Source organism: Oncorhynchus nerka, linkage group LG24, assembly GCF_034236695.1.
Source record: "Oncorhynchus nerka isolate Pitt River linkage group LG24, Oner_Uvic_2.0, whole genome shotgun sequence".
Taxonomy (NCBI): Eukaryota; Metazoa; Chordata; class Actinopteri; order Salmoniformes; family Salmonidae; genus Oncorhynchus; species Oncorhynchus nerka.
This window is the reverse complement of record NC_088419.1, coordinates 54,240,505-54,260,511: the sequence shown is the minus strand read 5'-3', so window position 1 is coordinate 54,260,511 and position 20,007 is coordinate 54,240,505. Positions and strand designations below refer to the sequence as shown.

At 42.5% G+C, this 20,007-nt stretch overlaps 1 protein-coding gene across 1 annotated transcript in view; it reads right to left on the bottom strand.

Moving 5' to 3' along the window:
* The window catches only part of LOC115108179 (3',5'-cyclic-AMP phosphodiesterase 4D-like), a 182,488-nt gene that overhangs the window by 139,917 nt on the left and 22,564 nt on the right, over positions 1–20,007 (bottom strand). The window lies entirely within an intron of this gene.

Genomic DNA, 20,007 nt, shown 5'->3' with positions numbered 1-20,007 from the left:
TAAAAAACATACCTTATTTACATAAGTATTCAGACCCTTTGCTATGAGACTTGAAGTTTAGCTAAGGTGCATCCTCTTTCCATTGATCATCCTTGAGATGTTTCTACAACTTGGATGGAGTCCACCTGTGGTAAATTCAATTGATTTGACATGATTTGGAAAGGCACACACCTGTCTATAGAAAAGGCCACAGTTGACAGTGCATGTCAAAACAAAAACCAAGTCATGAGGTCGACGAAATTGTCCTAAGAGCTCCGAGACAGGATTATGTCGAAGCACAGGTCTAGGGAAGGGTACCGAAAAAATTATGCAATATTGAAGGTCCCCAAGAACAGTGGCCTACATCATTCTTAAATGAGAGGTTTGGAATCACCAAAACTCTTGGTCTGGGAGGTGACCACGGACCCGATGGTCACTGACAGAGCTCCAGAGTTTGTCTGTGGAGATGGGAGAACCTTCCAGAAGGAAAACCATCTCTGCAGCACTCCACCAATCAGGCCTTCATGGTAGAGTGGCCAGACGGAAGCCACTACTCGGTAAAAAGCACTTGACAGTCCGCTTGGAGTTTGCCAAAAAGCACCTAAACGACTCTCAGACCATGACAAACAATATTCTCTGGTCTGATGAAACCAAGATTGAACTCTGATGTCACGTCTGGAGGAAACCTGGCACAATCCCTACGGTGAAGCATGGTAGTTGTGGCAGCATCATGCTTTGGGGATATTTTTCAGCGGCAGGGACTGAGAGACTAGTCAGGATCGAGGGAGAGATGGATGGAGCAAAGTACAGAGACATCCTTGATGAAAATCTGCTCCAGAGAGCTCAGGACCTCAGACTGGGGTGAATGTTCACCTTCCAACAGGACAACGACCTTAAGCACACAGCCAACACAACGTAGGAGTGGCTTTGGGACAAGTCTCCGAATATCCTTAAGTGGCCCAGCCAGAGTCCGACAGACATGGCAGCTCGGCTTCTAGCTCCTAAACAACTTTGCAGAATTGTGTTTTTTTTGTATGTTATTTCTTACATTATTAGCCCAGAACATATTACATATATTATAGTGGTGGTAACTCACCAGCATTACGATCAGGAATATGACTTTCCGAATTGGATCCTTTGTTCACACCCCCCAGGGCAATTGAACTTCTCAGAGGCTGCTCCAAGACACCGCCGGCAGAGAACAGGTATACAGAGTATACAGAGTCAGACTCAGGAGGCAGGCACACCATCCAACACTTACGAATATATTACTCACTAATGTTCCATCTCTGGACAATAAAGTAGACAAGCTCAGGGTGAGGATCTCCTTCCAGAGAGACATGTGATATTTATTGTCAATCAGTGTTGCTTCCTAAGTGGACAGTTTGATTTCACAGAAGTGGATTGACTTGGAGTTACATTGTGTTGTTTAAGTGTTCCCTTTATTTTTTTGAGCAGTGTATATATTTACGCTCAGTGTGTCATTGGAATCGTCCTTCTTTTACTGAAGTTCATCCGCCAGTCATTTGTGATTAGAATGGATACTTCAGAGTCCCATTCAGAAATGTTCCAATAGATGTTGACGGTTGTCGGCCTTCACATTCAATGGTACATAATTCCTAGCTGCAGACTAGTAATTAGTATTGAAGATTTGCTCTTATTCTGTCGGATTCGATAGTCTCGGAGTTTCAACAACCATTACAACCTGAGCTAATACTCAAGTTTTATGGTGTTTACTTAACCTGTTGCGACGAGCAATCCCGTAGTCGGGATCCTATTTATAGCCGCAAGCTCATTAGCATAACGCAACGTTAACTATTCATGAAAATGAAATGAAAATAAATATATTTGCTCTCAAGCTTAGCCTTTTGTTAACAACACTGTCATCTCAGATTTTCGAAATATGCTTTTGAACCATAGCTAAACAAGCATTTGTGTAAGAGTATTGATAGCCTAGCATAGCATTAAGCCTAGCATTCAGCATGCAACATTTTCACAAAAACAAGAAAAGCATTCAAATAAAATAATTTACCTTTGAAGAACTTCAGATGTTTTCAATGAGGAGACTCTCAGATAGCAAATGTTCCGTTTTTACAAAAAGACTTTGTGTAGGACAAATCGCTCCGTTTTGTTCATCACGTTTGGGTAAGAAAAAACCCGAAAATTAAGTCATTACAACGCAAACTTTTTTCCAAATTAACTCCATAATATCGACAGAAACATGGCAAACGTTGTTTAGAATCAATCCTCAAGGTGTTTTTCACATATCAATCGATGATAAATCATTCGTGGCAGTTGACTTTCTCCTCTGAAGAAAATGGAACGCGCATGGAGCTGGAGATTACGCAATAATTTCGACGGAGGACACCGGGCAGACACCTGGTAAATGTAGTCTCTTATGGTCAATCTTCCAATGATATGCCTACAAATACGTCACAATGCTGCAGACACCTTGGGGAAACGACAGAAAGTGCAGGCTCATTCCTGGCGCATTCACAGCCATATAAGGAGACATTGGAACACAGGGCATTCAAAATCTGGACCATTTCCTGTATGAAATGTAATCTTGGTTTCGCCTGTAGCATTAGTTCTGGGGCACTCACAGATAATATCTTTGCAGTTTTGGAAACGTCAGAGTTTTTTCTTTCCAAAGCTGTCAATTACATGCATAGTCGAGCATCTTTCCGTGACAAAATATCTTGTTTAAAACGGGAACGTTTTTTATCCAAAAATTAAAAGAGCGCCCCCTATCTCGAAGAAGTTAAACCTTAGCCCTCTCGGTAATCGAGGTAAGCATGGTCTGCCGGGAAATTCCCAAGGTGGGGGTTATATCCAGAACAGTAGGAAAGAGCTGTCCCATGACGCCAGATTAAAGTCTGTGCACATGGGGCGGGCCTATGACTTAGTTACACTCCAAAGGGAATTGGAGTTTCCTTCATTAAACCGTTTATAATCACATTACATAATTTCACAAATAGTTTCATCTTTACTCATTCATTTTATACAACAATTAGATGCAAGCCTCACAACTGAGACTCTTGTATAACCAGAGTTATGGTAATGTGGCTGTATTGTCTCATGAGTTTCACAAACATTAAACGAAATGGACCAGTCATAGCTGGATTCTCCCCCTACCATGTACACATTCTCCAAAACATGGACATTGTTCAGTTCAAGTTTTATGATGGAGAAGAGTTTCCTTTGTTCTCCTGTGAAACCTTCTCTCTATATACTGCCTGGCCATGAAGAGACTCCTCTAGGAATTTATGACCTGCAATAACAGAGCCTGGGTGTAGGGGGAAGAGAGAGGTGGTGAGAGGGGATGGTGCTCGCTATACCCAAAGAGGGCAACGCCATGACAGAATCATGTCTATCTCCGGATATACTGTCCCTGTCCATACAGCCAGCTGGGTTCTTAGTACAGCGCGCGGACAGGAATAAAGAACTCTCCGGGAAGAAGAAGGGCGGTGGTGTATGTTTCATGATTAACCACTGTCTGATTGTGATAACGTACAGAAACGTGTGATAACGTCCTTTTGTTCACCCGACCTAGAATACCTCACAATCAAATGCAGACCGTATTACCTCCCAAGAGAATTCCCTTACATTATAGTCACAGTCATGTATATTCCTCCTCAAGCCGACACCACGACGGCCCTCAAAGAACTACACTTTATGCACACTGGAAACCACATATCCTGAGACTGTATTTTTTGTAGCTGGGGATTTTAACAAAGCAAATTTGAAGAAAATGCTAACGAAGTTCTATCAACACATTGGCTGTAGTACTTGCAATGGGAAAACACTAGACCACTGCTATTCTCTCTTCCGGCCTGCCTACAAGGCCCTCCCCCGCCCTCCATTCGGCAAATCAGATCACAACTCCATTTTGCTTCTTCCTATAGGAAGAAACTCAAACAGGAGGTACCCGTGCTAAGATCTAGTCAACGCTGGACTGACCAATTGGAATCCACACTTCAAGACTGTTTTGATCACGTGGACTGGGATATGTTCCAGGTTGCTTCTGAGAATAACATTGATGTATACACGGACACTGAGTTCATCAGGAAGTGTATAGGGGATGTTGTTCCCACTGACTATTAAAACCTACCCAAACCAGAAACAGTGGAAGCATTCGCGCTAAACTGAAAGCTTGAACCACCGCATTTAACCATGACAAGGTGACTGGGAATATGGCCGAATACAAAACGTGTAGTTATTCCCTCCGTAAGGCAATCAAACAGGAAAAACGTGAGTATAGAGATAAAGTGGAGTCGCAATCGGCTCAGACATGAGAAGTACAGTGGGGCAAAAAAGTATTTAGTCAGCCACCAATTGTGAAAGTTCTCCCACTTAAAGATGAGAGAGGCCTGTAATTTTCATCATAGGTACACTTCAACTATGACAGACAAAATGAGAAGAAAAAAATCCAGAAAATCACATTGTAGAATTTTTAATGAATTTATTTGCAAATTATATATGTGTATGTGGCCAATAAAATTGGATTTGAACCTGATCGAATATCCCTGGAGAGGCTTGAAAATATATATTTGCAGCGACACTCCCCATCCAACCTGACAGAGCTTGAGAGTTTCTGCAGAGAAGAATGGGAGAAACCCCCAAATACAGGTGTGTCAATCTTGTAGTGTCATACCCAAGAAGACTTGATGCTGTCATTGCTGCCAAATGTCCTTCAACAAAGTACTGAGTAAAGTGTCTGAATACATAAATTATTAAAAACCAGTTTTTGCTTTGTCATTATGGGGTATTGTGTGTAGATGGATAAAAATATATATAAATGTCATCAATTTTAGAATAAGTTGGTAACGTAACAAAATGTGGAAAAAGTCCATCTGAATACTTTCCAAATGCACTGCATGTACAAGGACGCACACACACAGACTCAAACTCGCATACGCACACACTTAAAATAGCTATGATGTTTTAAGACAAAGACACAGTTTAAAATAAACCACCTAAAACACATTTAACATCAAAACCAAACATTGCACACCTTAAAGCAAAGTAGTTGACTATTTGTTTCTCCCAGCTGCATGACTTGATATTACCATTGGGAGCATTAGAGTGTGAAACAGTCTTAATTCAGAAAATAAATATTGATTCTTAAAATCATCACCTTACGAGAGATGAGATAAATAATTTGGAGCACACTGGTTAACTACAGCCACAGGGAGGCTGATACGAACTATTTGCTTTTTGTAATGACCTGCATTTGCATCCGGAGGGTAAAAGACTTGAACTGGTAGCTATGGATTTAATGCCAAATTTACATAAATCCGCATACAGCTATTTTAAGTGTGTGTGTGCGCGCGCGCACGCATATATGTGTCTCACGCTCTCTTACAGCTCCACCTCCGGGGGAAATCAGCAGGAGGCCTCTTGACTAAATGCTCAAAGAGAGTTCTGTTCAATCAGTTGGTTTGTTTGTCTCAGTACCATTGTGTATGCATGTGTGTTTGTTTTAGAAAAAAGCTATTTTAGGATTATCAGTTATGATTAGGGTTAAGGGTTAGGGCTGTTACGGTGACCGCATTACCGCCACACCGGTGGTCAGGAGTCATGACAGCAGTCAAATTCCATGTGACCGTTTAGTCACAGTAATTAGGCTTCTCCGAGCTCTGATGCTGCTGATGGTCATTAGTAGCCTACCAAACTCGCTAACTGCCTGGTACTCAGCACTGTATTGTTCTCTAATCACTCTGACATCAATGCAAATGTAATCAAAAATCTAATCAAACACTTCATGAGAGCCCAAGAGCTCATGTTCTTTTCTATAGGCTATGCAATTGCATGAGAAAACAGAGTGATGGCTGCTACTAAAAAGAGGATCCCATCAGCTTTCCATAGGCTAGGCCTACTATATTTATTTCTCAACTTTCCTAATATTAAGCACATTGCTTCTCTTTACAACAGGAGAATAGCCTACCTGGCTGACATGAAAATAAACCACGGGAAAGCGTCCTCCATTCACTATTTAACTGCATGTATCCCCCCCCCCCCCGCTTCGAGATGCCCAAGCAATTCTCTTCTTATTGGTGTCCTTTAGTAGTGGTATCTTTGCAGCAATTCGAACATGAAGGCCTGATTCACTCAGTCTCCTCTGAACAGTTGATGTGGAGATGTGTCTGTTACATGGACTCTGAAGCATTTATTTGGACTGTAATCTGAGGTTCAGTTAACTCGAATGTACTTACAGTATCCTCTGCAGCAGAGGTAACTCTGGGTCTTCCTTTCCTGTGGTGGTTCCAGTTTCATCATAGCGCTTGATGGTTTTGCGGCTGCACTTGAAGAAACTTTCAAACTTCTTGACATTTTCCCGATTGACTGCCCTTCATGTCTTAAAGTAATGATGGACTGTTGCTTCTCTTTGCTTACTTGAGCAGTTCTTAACATAATATGGACTTGGTATTTTACCAAATAGGGCTATCAGCAAGATGGCGCCGAGAGACATGTGAGCTCTGCTTCAGCTCCTAAGGACCTTTGTGTCATCAAGGACATAAACCACCCGAGCCACGGACTGTTCACCCCACTATCATCCAGAAGGTGAGGTCAGTACAGGTGCATCAAAGCTGGGACCGAGAGACTGAAAAACAGCTTCTATCTCACAGTGGCAAAAGAAAGTATGTGAACCCTTTGAAATGACCTGTATTTCTGCATAAATTGGTCCTAAATTTTGATCTGATCTTCATCTAAGTCACAACAATAGACAAATGCAGTCTGCTTAATCTAATAACACACAAACAATTATACGTTTTCATGTCTTTATTGAACACACCGTGTAAACATTCACAGTGTAGGGTGAGAAAAGTATGTGAACCCTTGGATTTAATAACTGGGTGACCCTCTTTTGACAGTAATAACCTCAACCAAACGTTTTCTGTAGTTGTGGATCAGACCAGCACAATGGTCAGGAGGAAGACCATTCCTCTTTACAAAACTGTTTCAGTTCAGAAATATCCTTGAGATGTCAGGCTTGTTTTCGAGTTGCTGTGCGTTTTGTTGCCAACCTATTTTGCCTATTTTGCTACCTGACAACTTTACGGTTTTCACTTTTTAATTACCGTTCATATATTTATTTATTTTTTCCTCAACTTTTTCACTCCGGACGCTTTATCTGGACACGATTCGTCAGGACCTCCAACAGCCGAAGCTAAGTAGTAACATTAACATGATGCCTTCTAATTGCAGCCGCTGTGCTCGCCTTTCGGCGATCGTTAGGCAAGGGTTAGGCAAGGGTAATTTTAGTGTAGGAAAGGATGAAACAGCGTCTGTGCCACCAGTAAGTACAGATAGTAGTATAAATCCCCTGGCACAGTCCCCGCAGCCGGACAATTTTCTCACGGTTTCTGGAAGGAAATGCTGTAGGAACGCTCAACCGGTGTCGCTCATTCAGCCGACAGAAACTTTCAACCGGTTTTCCCCATTAAGCAGCGGGTCGGTGTCAGAGGCCGAGTCTTCTCTGGTCTCTACTCCTCCCGTTACGGGGTCTGAGACGCCGAAGCTTCCCACCATTAGCTCTGACAAATTGAAAACTCTAGTCATTGGCGACTCCATTACCCGCAGTATTAGACTTAAAGCGAATCATCCAGCGATCATACACTGTTTACCCGGGGGCAGGGCTACCGGCGTTAAGGCTAATCTGAAGATGGTGCTGGCTAAAGCTAAAACTGGCGAGTGTAGAGAGTATAGAGATATTGTTATCCACGTCGGCACCAACGATGTTAGGATGAAACAGTCAGAGATCACCAAGCGCAACATAGCTTCTGCGTGCATATCAGCTAGAAAGATGTGTCGGCATCGAGTAATTGTCTCTGGCCCCCTCCCAGTTAGGGGAGTGATGAGCTCTACAGCAGAGTCTCACAACTCAATCGCTGGTTGAAAACTGTTTTCTGCCCCTCCCAAAAGATAGAATTTGTAGATAATTGGCCCTCTTTCTGGGACTCACCCACAAACAGGACCAAGCCTGACCTGCTGAGGAGTGACGGACTCCATCCTAGCTGGAGGGGTGCTCTCATCTTATCTACCAACATAGACAGGGCTCTAACTCCTCTAGCTCCACAATGAAATAGGGTGCAGGCCAGGCAGCAGGCTATTAGCCAGCCTGCCAGCATAGTGGAGTCTGCCACTAGCATAGTCAGTGTAGTCAGCTCAGCTATCACCATTGAGACCGTGTCTGTGCCTCGACCTAGGTTGGGCAAAACTAAACATGGCGGTGTTCGCCTTAGCAATCTCACTAGGATAAAGACCACCTCCATTCCTGTCATTACTGAAAGAGATCATGATACCTCACTTCTCAAAATAGGGCTACTTAATGTTAGATCCCTTACTTCAAAGGCAATTATAGTCAATGAACTAATCACTGATCATAATCTTGATGTGATTGGCCTGACTGAAACATGGCTTAAGCCTGATGAATTTACTGTGTTAAATGAGGCCTCACCTCCTGGCTACACTAGTGAGCATATCCCCGTGCATCCCGCAAAGGCGGAGGTGTTGCTAACATTTACGATAGCAAATTTCAATTTACAAAAAAAAAAAATGACGTTTTCGTCTTTTGAGCTTCTAGTCATGAAATCTATGCAGCCTACTCAATCACTTTTTATAGCTACTGTTTACAGGCCTCCTGGGCCATATACAGCGTTTCTCACTGAGTTCCCTGAATTCCTATCGGACCTTGTAGTCATTGCAGATAATATTCTAATCTTTGGTGACTTTAATATTCACATGGAAAAGTCCACAGACCCACTCCAAAAGGCTTTCGGAGCCATCATCGACTCAGTGGGTTTTGTCCAACATGTCTCTGGACCCACTCACTGTCACAGTCATACGCTGGACCTAGTTTTGTCCCATGGAATAAATGTTGTGGATCTTAATGTTTTTCCTCATAATCCTGGACTATCGGACCACCATTTTATTACGTTTGCAATTGCAACAAATAATCTGCTCAGACCCCAACCAAGGAACATCAAAAGTCGTGCTATAAATTCACAGACAACACAAAGATTCCTTGATGCCCTTCCAGACTCCCTCTGCCTACCCAAGGACGCCAGAGGACAAAAATCCGTTAACCACCTAACTGAGTATCTCAATTTAACCTTGCGCAATACCCTAGATGCAGTTGCACCCCTAAAAACTAAAAAATGTCTCATAAGAAACTAGCTCCCTGGTACACAGAAAATACCCGAGCTCTGAAGCAAGCTTCCAGAAAATTGGAACGGAAATGGCGCCACACCAAACTGGAAGTCTTCAGACTAGCTTGGAAGGACGGTACCGTGCAGTACCGAAGAGCCCTTACTGCTGCTCGATCATCCTATTTTTCTAACTTAATTGAGGAAAATAAGAACAATCCGAAATTCCTTTTTGATACTGTCGCAAAGCTAACTAAAAAGCAGCATTCCCCAAGAGAGGATGACTTTCACTTTAGCAGTGATAAATTCATGAACTTCTTTGAGGAAAAGATTATGATTATTAGAAAGCAAATTACGGACTCCTCTTTAAACCTGCGTATTCCTCCAAACCTCAGTTGTCCTGAGTCTGCACAACTCTGCCAGGACCTAGGATCAAGAGAGACGCTCAAGTCTTTTAGTACTATATCTCTTGACACAATGATGAAAATAATCATGGCCTCTAAACCTTCAAGCTGCATACTGGACCCTATTCCAACTAAACTACTGAAAGAGCTGCTTCCTGTGCTTGGCCCTCCTATGTTGAACATAATAAACGGCTCTCTATCCACTGGATGTGTACCAAACTCACTAAAAGTGGCAGTAATAAAGCCTCTCTTGAAAAAGCCAAACCTTGACCCAGAAAATATAAAAAACTATCGGCCTATATCGAATCTTCCATTCCTCTCAAAAATGTTAGAGAAGGCTGTTGCGCAGCAACTCACTGCCTTCCTGAAGACAAACAATGTATACGAAATGCTTCAGTCTGGTTTTAGACCCCATCATAGCACTGAGACGGCACTTGTGAAGGTGGTAAATTACATTTTAATGGCAACGGACCGAGGCTCTGCATCTGTCCTCGTGCTCCTAGACCTTAGTGCTGCTTTTGATACCATCGATCACCACATTCTTTTGGAGAGATTGGAAACCCAAATTGGTCTACACCACATATGTCAGAGTCAAGGCCCGCGGGCCACATCCGGCCCGCAAGAAGGTTTTTTACGGCCCCTGGGATGATCTTGATTTATTATTAGAACCGGCCCGCAGCAAGCCGGCAGCCCGCAGATCTTTTACACGCACCAATACTACATTTCCCACAATGCAAAGGTGACGCACCGAGCAGTAGGCTGCTTCATTTCAATATTTATTGGCACAGCAGTCGTCAGCATCACAGTAAAATTAACTTTCAGATACCCATCAAAAATGGCAAAACGGAAGGTGGATACTGAGAACCGGGGGTTTCAAACAAGGTGGGAGTCGGAGTATATGTTCACGAAGGTAGCTGGAAAACCTGTGTGTCTTCTGTGTGGAGAAAGTGTGGCGGTACTGAAAGAGTATAATCTGAGACGACATTATGAAACGAAACACGCGGACAAAAACAAGAATATGGACATGGAACAAAGGCTACAAAAGGCAGAGGAATTAAAACGAGGCCTCAAATCTCGACAGGCTCTGTTCAAAAAAGCCAAATCACAAGGCCAGGCTGCTGTCAAGGCCAGTTTTATTTTGGCAGAAGAGATCGCTAAATCAGCCCGGCCATTTACGGAGGGGGATTTCATCAAAAACTGCATGATTAAAGTTTGTGACGAAGTTTGCCCAGAAAAAAGGCAACTCTTTTTAAATGTGAGTCTGAGCAGAAACACCATTGCCGAGAGAGTAGACCAGTTGTCCATCAATCTAAAAGAGCAGCTTGTGAAAAAGGGAAAAGATTTTATTGCATATTCCTTGGCTGTGGATGAGAGCACCGACATTTCTGACATTGCCCAGTTGTCAATTTTCATCCGCGGAGTGGACTCCAACCTAAGCGTGACAGAGGAGTTTTTGGCTTTACGTCCTATGCATGGCACAACTACGGGGCATGATTTGTATGAAGAGGTGTCAAGATGTGTAAATGAGATGGAGCTGCCTTGGGAAAAACTCGTGGGTTTGACAACCGACGGAGCACCTGCGATGTGTGGACACAGGAGCGGACTGGTGGCGAAGATACGGGAAAAGATGCAAGAGGAAAACGCGACAGGTGAGCTGACAGCTTATCATTGTATCATACACCAGGAAGCGTTGTGCGGTAAAGCCTTGAAAATGGAGCATGTAATGAGCATCATCACGCGCACAGTTAACTTTATCAGAGCCAAAGGTTTGAATCACCGCCAGTTCAAGGCATTTCTGACGGAGTTAGAAACGGAGCATGGTGATTTGCCTTATCACACAGAGGTGCGATGGCTAAGCCAGGAAAGGTGCTTCAAAGATGTTTCGAGCTTCGTGAGGAGATTTGTCTGTTCTTGGACAGCAAAGGGAAAGACACAACACAACTCCGAGACGAAATGTTTCTGTGTGAAATGGCTTTTCTGTGTGACATTACGAGTCATCTGAATGCAATAAACTTGCAGCTGCAGGGTCGGGATCGTGTCATCTCTGATATGTACAGTACAGTGAAGGCATTTAAAACCAAACTGACTCTGTGGGAGACGCAGATGCGGAAAGAAAATTTGAGCCACTTTCCCAGCTGCCAGACCATGAAAGAGAAGCTCTCTACCAGTGCGTTCCCGAGCACACAGTTGGCTGATAAAATAGGTATGCTTGCCGCTGACTTTCGACGCCGATTTGCTGACTTTGAAGCACAAAAAGCAGGTTGGAACTGCTCGGTAACCCATTTGCTGTTGACGTGGAAAGCTCACCACCAAACCTCCAAATGGAGTTGATTGACCTCCAATGCAATGATGCACTGAGGGCAAAATATGCGGCAGTGGGTGCTGCGGAGTTCGCCCGTTTCCTCCCCGGCACAATGCCCCAGCTGCGCATCCAGGCTGCTCAAACGTTGTCTATGTTTGGCAGCACATACCTGTGTGAACAACTGTTTTCTTTGATGAACCTGAACAAAACATCACACAGAAGTCGACTTACTGCTGAACACCTCCACTCAATTCTGAGGATTTCTTCAGCTCAGAGCCTTACCCCGAACATTGATGAACTTGTGGAAAAGATGGGACACCACCAAGTATCACCCTCAACCTCAAACAAGTGAACATTACTGTGCAATCACATATTTAGAGTTTTTACTCAGTTCAAGTTTAAAAGTTAAAATTTAATATTTGTTTTCACTGCATGTTACTTCTCCTTAAACAAAGTGTTGTTTTTGATTAATAGATTTTTGCACTTTATTTTTTTGTATTTCAATCCAATTATATTTTAAAAATATTTCAGTTGAGTGGATGATAGAAAATTGCTATTATTGTTTTTTCTTTGAAGTAAATTTAGCCCACTTTTGCTAAAATAGAAAATATAGTCTACTGATGGTGCCTTGAATACCGGTTTCTTTCATTTAATGTTCATGTTATGGGGATATTTATATAAAGGAAATTTGTCTTTTGTGTCTGTTGAAAATTAAAGATTACTGACAGAGCCATAAGAAAATATTGCTTTATTTATCTGATCATATTGTAATATATTTGTTAGGTTTTCAGTAGGTTCAATTAGGTTCACTAGACTATATGCGTCATTTAAAATTTTTTCAATGAACATTCGAACAGTCCGGCCCTCGTCTTGTAGCTGATTTTTTTATTTGGCCCTCCGTCCATTTGACTTTGACACCCCTGGTCTACACGGACATGTTCTGGCCTGGTTTAGATCTTATCTGTCGGAAAGATATCAGTTTGTCTCTGTGAATGGTTTGTCCTCTGACAAATCAACTGTAAATTTCGGTGTTCCTCAAGGTTCTGTTTTAGGACCACTATTGTTTTCACTATATATTTTACCTCTTGGGGATGTTATTCGAAAACATAATGTAAACTTTCACTGCTATGCGGATGACACACAGCTGTACATTTCAATGAAACATGGTGAAGCCCCAAAATTGCCCTCGCTAGAAGCATGTGTTTCAGACATAAGGAAGTGGATGGCTGCAAACTTTCTACTATTAAACTCGGACAAAACAGAGATGCTTGTTCTAGGTCCCAAGAAACAAAGAGATCTTCTGTTGAATCTGACAATTAATCTTAATGGTTGTACAGTCGTCTCAAATAAAACTGTGAAGGACCTCGGCGTTACTCTGGACCCTGATCTCTCTTTTGAAGAACATATCAAGACCATTTCGAGGACAGCTTTTTTCCATCTACGTAACATTGCAAAAATCAGAAACTTTCTGTCCAAAATGATGCAGAAAAATTAATCCATGCTTTTGTCACTTCTAGGTTAGACTACTGCAATGCTCTATTTTCCGGCTACCCGGATAAAGCACTAAATAAACTTCAGTTAGTGCTGAATACGGCTGCTAGAATCCTGACTAGAACCAAAAAATTTGATCATATTACTCCAGTGCTAGCCTCTCTACACTGGCTTCCTGTCAAAGCAAGGGCTGATTTCAAGGTTTTACTGCTAACCTACAAAGCATTACATGGGCTTGCTCCTACCTATCTCTCTGATTTGGTCCTGCCGTACATACCTACACGTACGCTACGGTCACAAGACGCAGGCCTCCTAATTGTCCCTAGAATTTCTAAGCAAACAGCTGGAGGCAGGGCTTTCTCCTATAGAGCTCCATTTTTATGGAACGGTCTGCCTACCCATGTCAGAGACGCAAACTCGGTCTCAACCTTTAAGTCTTTACTGAAGACTCATCTCTTCAGTGGGTCATATGATTGAGTGTAGTCTGGCCCAGGAGTGGGAAGGTGAACGGAAAGGCTCTGGAGCAACGAACCGCCCTTGCTGTCTCTGCCTGGCCGATTCCCCTCTTTCCACTGGGATTCTCTGCCTCTACCCTGTTACGGGGCTGAGTCACTGGCTTACTGGGGCTCTCTCATGCCGTCCCTGGGGGGGTGCGTCACCTGGGTGGGTTGATTCACTGTTGTGGTCGGCCTGTCTGGGTTGGCGCCCCCCTTGGGTTGAGCTGTGGCGGAGATCTTTGTGGGCTATACTCGGCCTTGTCTCAGGATGGTAAGTTGGTGGTTGAAGATATCCCTCTAGTGGTGTGGGGGCTGTGCTTTGGCAAAGTGGGTGGGGTTATATCCTTCCTGTTTGGCCCTGTCCGGGGTGTCCTCGGATGGGGCCACAGTGTCTCCTGACCCCTCCTGTCTCAGCCTCCAGTATTTATGCTGCATTAGTTTATGTGTCGGGGCTAGGGTCAGTTTGTTATATCTGGAGTACTTCTCCTGTCCTATTCGGTGTCCTGTGTGAATCTAAGTGTGCGTTCTCTAATTCTCTCCTTCTCTCTTTCTTTCTCTCTCTCGGAGGACTTGAGCCCTAGGACCATGCCCCAGGACTACCTGACATGATGACTCCTTGCTGTCCCCAGTCCACCTGGCCATGCTGCTGCTCCAGTTTCAACTGGCCTGGGCCCTAGGACCATGTCCCAGGACTACCTGACATGATGACTCCTTGCTGTCCCCAGTCCACCTGGCCATGCTGCTGCTCCAGTTTCAACTGTTCTGCCTTACTATTATTCAACCATGCTGGTCATTTATGAACATTTGAACATCTTGGCCACGTTCTGTTATAATCTCCACCCGGCACAGCCAGAAGAGGACTGGCCACCCCACATATGCTCTCTCTAATTCTCTCTTTCTTTCTCTCTCTCGGAGGACCTGAGCCCTAGGACCGTGCCCCAGGACTACCTGACATGATGACTCCTTGCTGTCCCCAGTCCACCTGACTGTGCTGCTGCTCCAGTTTCAACTGTTCTGCCTTATTATTATTCGACCATGCTGGTCATTTATGAACATTTGAACATCTTGGTCATGTTCTGTTATAATCTCTACCCGGCACAGCCAGAAGAGGACTGGCCACCCCACATAGCCTGGTTCCTCTCTAGGTTTCTTCCTAGGTTTTGGCCTTTCTAGGGAGTTTTTCCTAGCCACCGTGCTTTTACACCTGCATTGTTTGCTGTTTGGGGTTTTAGGCTGGGTTTCTGTACAGCACTTTGAGATATCAGCTGATGTACGAAGGGCTATATAAATAAATTTGATTTGATTTGATTTGATTTGGTGAACCGCTCAAGGTCATGCCACAGCATCTCAAATTGGGTTGAGGTCACGACTCTGACTGGGCCACTCCAGAAGGCATATTGAGCCAACCAGTCTACTGTTGAAGCCATTCGGTTGTTGATTTACTATTGTGTTTTGGGTCGTTGTCTTGTTGCATCACCCAACTTCTGTTGAGCTTCAATTGGCAGACAGATAGCCTTACATTCTCCTGCAAAATGTCTTGATAAACATGGGAATTTATTATTCCATCAATGATAGCAAGCTGTCCAGGCTCTGAGGCAGCAAAGCAGCCCAAACCATAATGCTCCCTTCACCATACTTTACAGTTGGGATGAGGTTGATGTTGGTGTGCTGTGCCTTTTTTTCTCCACACTGTGTTCCTTCCAAACAACACAACTTTAGTGTAATCTGTCCACAGAATATTTTGCCAGTAGTGCTGTGGAACATCCAGGTGCTCTTTTGCGAACTTCAGACGTGCAGCAAATGTTTTTTTGAACAGAAGTTGCTGCTTCCGTGGTGTTCTCCCATGAACACCATTCTTGTTTAGTGTTTTACGTATCGTAGATTCGTCAACAGAGATGTTAGCATTTTCCAGAGATTTCTGTAAGTATTTAGCTGACACTCTAGGATTCTTAACATTGAGCATTCTGCGCTGTGCTCTTGCAGTTATCTTTGCAGGACGGCCACTCCTAGGGAGAGTAGCAACAGAGCTGAACTTTCTCCATTTATAGACAATTTGTCTTACCGTGACCTGATGAACATTAAGGCTTTTAGATATACATTTGTAACCCTTTCCAGCTTTACGCAAGGCAACAATTCTTAATATGTGGTCTTCTGAGATCTCTTTTGTTCGAGGCATGGTTCACATCAGGCAATGCTTCATGTGAATAGCAAACTCACATTTTGTGAGTGTTTTTTATATTGCAGGGCAGCTCTAACCAACATCGCCAATCTCTTCTCATTGATTGGACTCCAGGTTAGCTGACTCCTGACTCCAATTATCTTTGGAGAAGTCATTAGCCTAGGGGTTCACATACTTTTTCCAACCTACACTGAATGTTTAAATTATGTATTCAATATAAATACAATAATTTGTGTGTTATTGCACACTGTGTTTGTCTATTGTTGTGACTTAGTGGAAGATCAGATCACATTTCTTGACCAATTTATGCAGAAATCCAGGTAATTCCAAAGGGTTCATATACTTTTTCTTGCAACTGTAAATAGCCATCACTAGCCAGCTACCACCCGGTTACTCAACTCTGCACCTTAGAGGCTGCTGCCCTATATACATGGAATCACTGGCCACTTTAATAATGTTTACATACTGCTTTACTCATTTCATATGCATCTACTGTATTCTATTCTACTGTATTTTAGTCAATGCCACTCCGAAATTGCTCATCCTAATATATATATATATTTCTTAATTCCATCATTTTACTTTTAGATTTCTGTGTATTGTTGTGAATTATTAGATATTACTGCACTGTTGGAGCAAGGAACATAAGTATATCACTACACCCACAATAACATCTGCTCAATATGTGTATGTGACCAATACAATTTTATTTTAAATCTTATCTTCTGTATACCACCCCTGTATACCAATACAACTGGTTGGCTCAAATGCATTAAAGTTCAAGTTTAACAAGGTACACCTATATTTTGATTTGTTTAACACTTGGTTACTACATGATTCCATGTGTTTTTATGTATTCACCATTGTTCTACAATGTAGAAAATAGTAAAAATAAAGAAAAACCCTGGAATGAGTAGGTGTGTTCAAACTTTTGACTGGTACTGTATGATTTAGTATATGTAAAGACTAGATTAAATTAAGTATAGTCTGATGGGTGACAATATGAGCCTATCTGTCATGTACTTCTAGAAGTAGTGGGTGGAGGAGTCAGGCGCAGAGAGCAGTGTAGTTGATATGTGGAATGTTTATTCCAAAAACAACAGTCGGTCAAACGCCACACACACGGGCGCAATAACACCCAGTCCAAAACAACAGGACGAAACGGTTAGAGAACAAAATACTTCCACAGAAATCACATATCAAATAACAGAAAACAAGCCCGCCAAAAGCCGGCGGGCCTACCGGTTTTAAAAAGCCCAAAACCAAAACAAGAAACAGGTGCAACTAATCATACAAAACTAAATGAAACAGAAAAGGAGATCGGTGGCAGCTAGTAGGCCGGCGACGACGACCGCCGAGCGCCGCCCGAACAGGAAGAGGCACCATCTTCGGCGGGATTCGTTACACTATCACTTGTGAATTATGCCCAGCTTGTGTAGAGTAAGGCAATAAACAGCATGCCTTTTTTTGCAACTTTTTCTCCATCATAGTCGCACACCTCATGTAGCCGAGCCCCATAGGCCTATATGTTTTGATAAGGTTTGTATCACAACTAAAGTGGCTAAATAACTTCTTAAAATTCAGCACATCAATTCGCTTTACAACGGCATACATACGCAGCATGAGTTTCAAGTTTGGGGAAGATAATTTAAGATAAACATTCTGATCGACAGCGTCAGCCTTATCACTTCTAAAATATTTTTTGATGCTAGTGATTGTATTCATTTATGATCTATTGCATCCCACAACTGTCCCAGACTATGTTTGGATATTTATTTATTGCTTAGAATAGGTCAACTTTTGTAATATGGGGCATAGTAGATTGACATAGGCTAGTGCTTTTGCTGTTCGTTTGGCCTACTCATCCTGTTGGCTGATGAAAAGTAAATGTGGACAGTTTTTTCAACATCTTCAATATGCGTCTCAGAATTCGATAAGGACGCGCAGTTGCATCCCCAATGTGTCAGTGTTCACTTGTAGCCTGTGAGAAGGACCCAATCACGTGACTGGCATTGGCTAATAAGAATTGAGATACCTGAGAGAGCCGTGTGAGTGAGAGGTACTTCGGAGCACACAGCCAGGAAAAATAAATTATCATTATTCTATTCAACCCAAGGGCACAACGGCCACTGGCTCCAAAAAGCATGGATTTTTTTTAGAGGGCATTACGGCCACAGAAAGGGGATGCCACTGGGAAATTCGAGGCGTTATCAAGTTTGTCAAATTGTAAATAGGAGATTGATGAAGTGTGTGTAGCCTGCGCAAAAAAGAAAGCAGAGCTCATGTCTTTTATGCAACTTTTTTCAAATCATCATTTGAGTCGCATAACACAGCCTTAGAATATATTAAAAATCAAAACATATATCCCAACATTTGATGGCAACTAATGTTGCATAAATAACTCTAAATTAAGGATATAGGAGGACCTGCTTCTTTGTTAACTACTCAACACAGAATATCCGCATGTGCGCACTCCCTCATGTCGTTTGGAGAAAATATCCATTCTATTTTAGTCAGCTATGTTCAATTGTATTCTTCCTACTATAAAATAATGCCACGAAATTCGAAGCAAATTTTGTTTGCTAAATGAACTAGTGTAGCCCACAGCCATATGGCATAGCATAAGGACAACATAGTATGCTTTTCTGTTATTCTGAAATAGACTATATCATGTTTCTTTAGACCGGTCTAAAATAAATAATGGATTTATATTACATGGGTTGAGACTTTTTAAAATGTAGATGTTCCAAAGGTCTAAATCAGTGGCTTGTAGGATATGTGTGGAAACCTGGAGATGCTAAATGTATTCATGTTAATTAATTGTCAACTACTGTGAGACGACCAGTTTTTTTCTTGACAATCACCAGCTGACAAAATTTCATGACCGCCACAGCCCTAATTTGGGAAATAGGATTTTGATGGTGTGTGTGTGTGTGTGTGTGTCTCGCTCTCTCTTACAGCTCCACCTCCTGGGGAAATCAGCAGGAGGCCTCTTGACTAAATGTACAAAGAGAGTTCTGTTCAATCAGTGGGTTTGTTTGTCTCAGTACCATTGTGTGTGTATGTATGTGTGTGTGTGTTGTGGGTTTTACTATCCTTGTGGGAACCAGAAGAGGGACATTTCACCAGCCCCACAAGGAAAAAAGGCTTAGGGTTAGAATTAGGGGTTATGTTTAGGAGTTAGGGTTAGGTTAAGGGGTTAGGGAAAATAGTGTTTTGATGGTGTTTGTGTGTCTCCCTCACTCTTACAGCTCCACTTTCTGGGGAAATCAGCAGGAGGCCTCAACTAAATATCACAATCAAAATAATTGATTTTATAAGTAGGAATGAAAAACACGACTGATAATGAGAACATGAGCTGTGGCGTCAAGAGGTGGGCACATCAGTGTTAAATGTGAAATCACCATTATTTACGAGAATTCACATTCATTCACAGCTCTCATCCTTTCCAAATCTGAAATAAATAACTTTTCCCCAGTTAATTATGCTAGCAAGAACAGAATAATTACATTTTCCTCGATGGAACATGGAGCTGAAAATATTCCGGTACAGAACACAATCCTCCGACACCTCAAAGTTGACATAACAGCCTTTGAGTCTAGTAAAAATCACTTCACCCTGGACCCCAGAGTTTCAGAGCGCGGTGTGTGAGCATGCTTTGGAACAGCAGGGCAGAGCCCCATGTCAAGAATGAGGAATGCCCCAGACGTGCAGATAAGACTATGACAGAAGGCCCTTTCAAGTCTACCCACAATCACACACATACTTAAGGAAGACATTTTACAGAGATAGTAAAGCATTAATAAATTGACAAATTGCATCCAGTGACACTATAAAGAGCAAGCAGTAGAATCGTCTGAGACTTATGCTTTGTCCTTATGGCCCAAGTTTATCACAAAAGGAGTCTTTCAGTAGGGCTGGTACAATTACCATATAACCGTGTAACCTAAAGTTATGGGTGAAGATTGTCATGAGAATAAAATAACCATCATAACCCGTGCTAAAT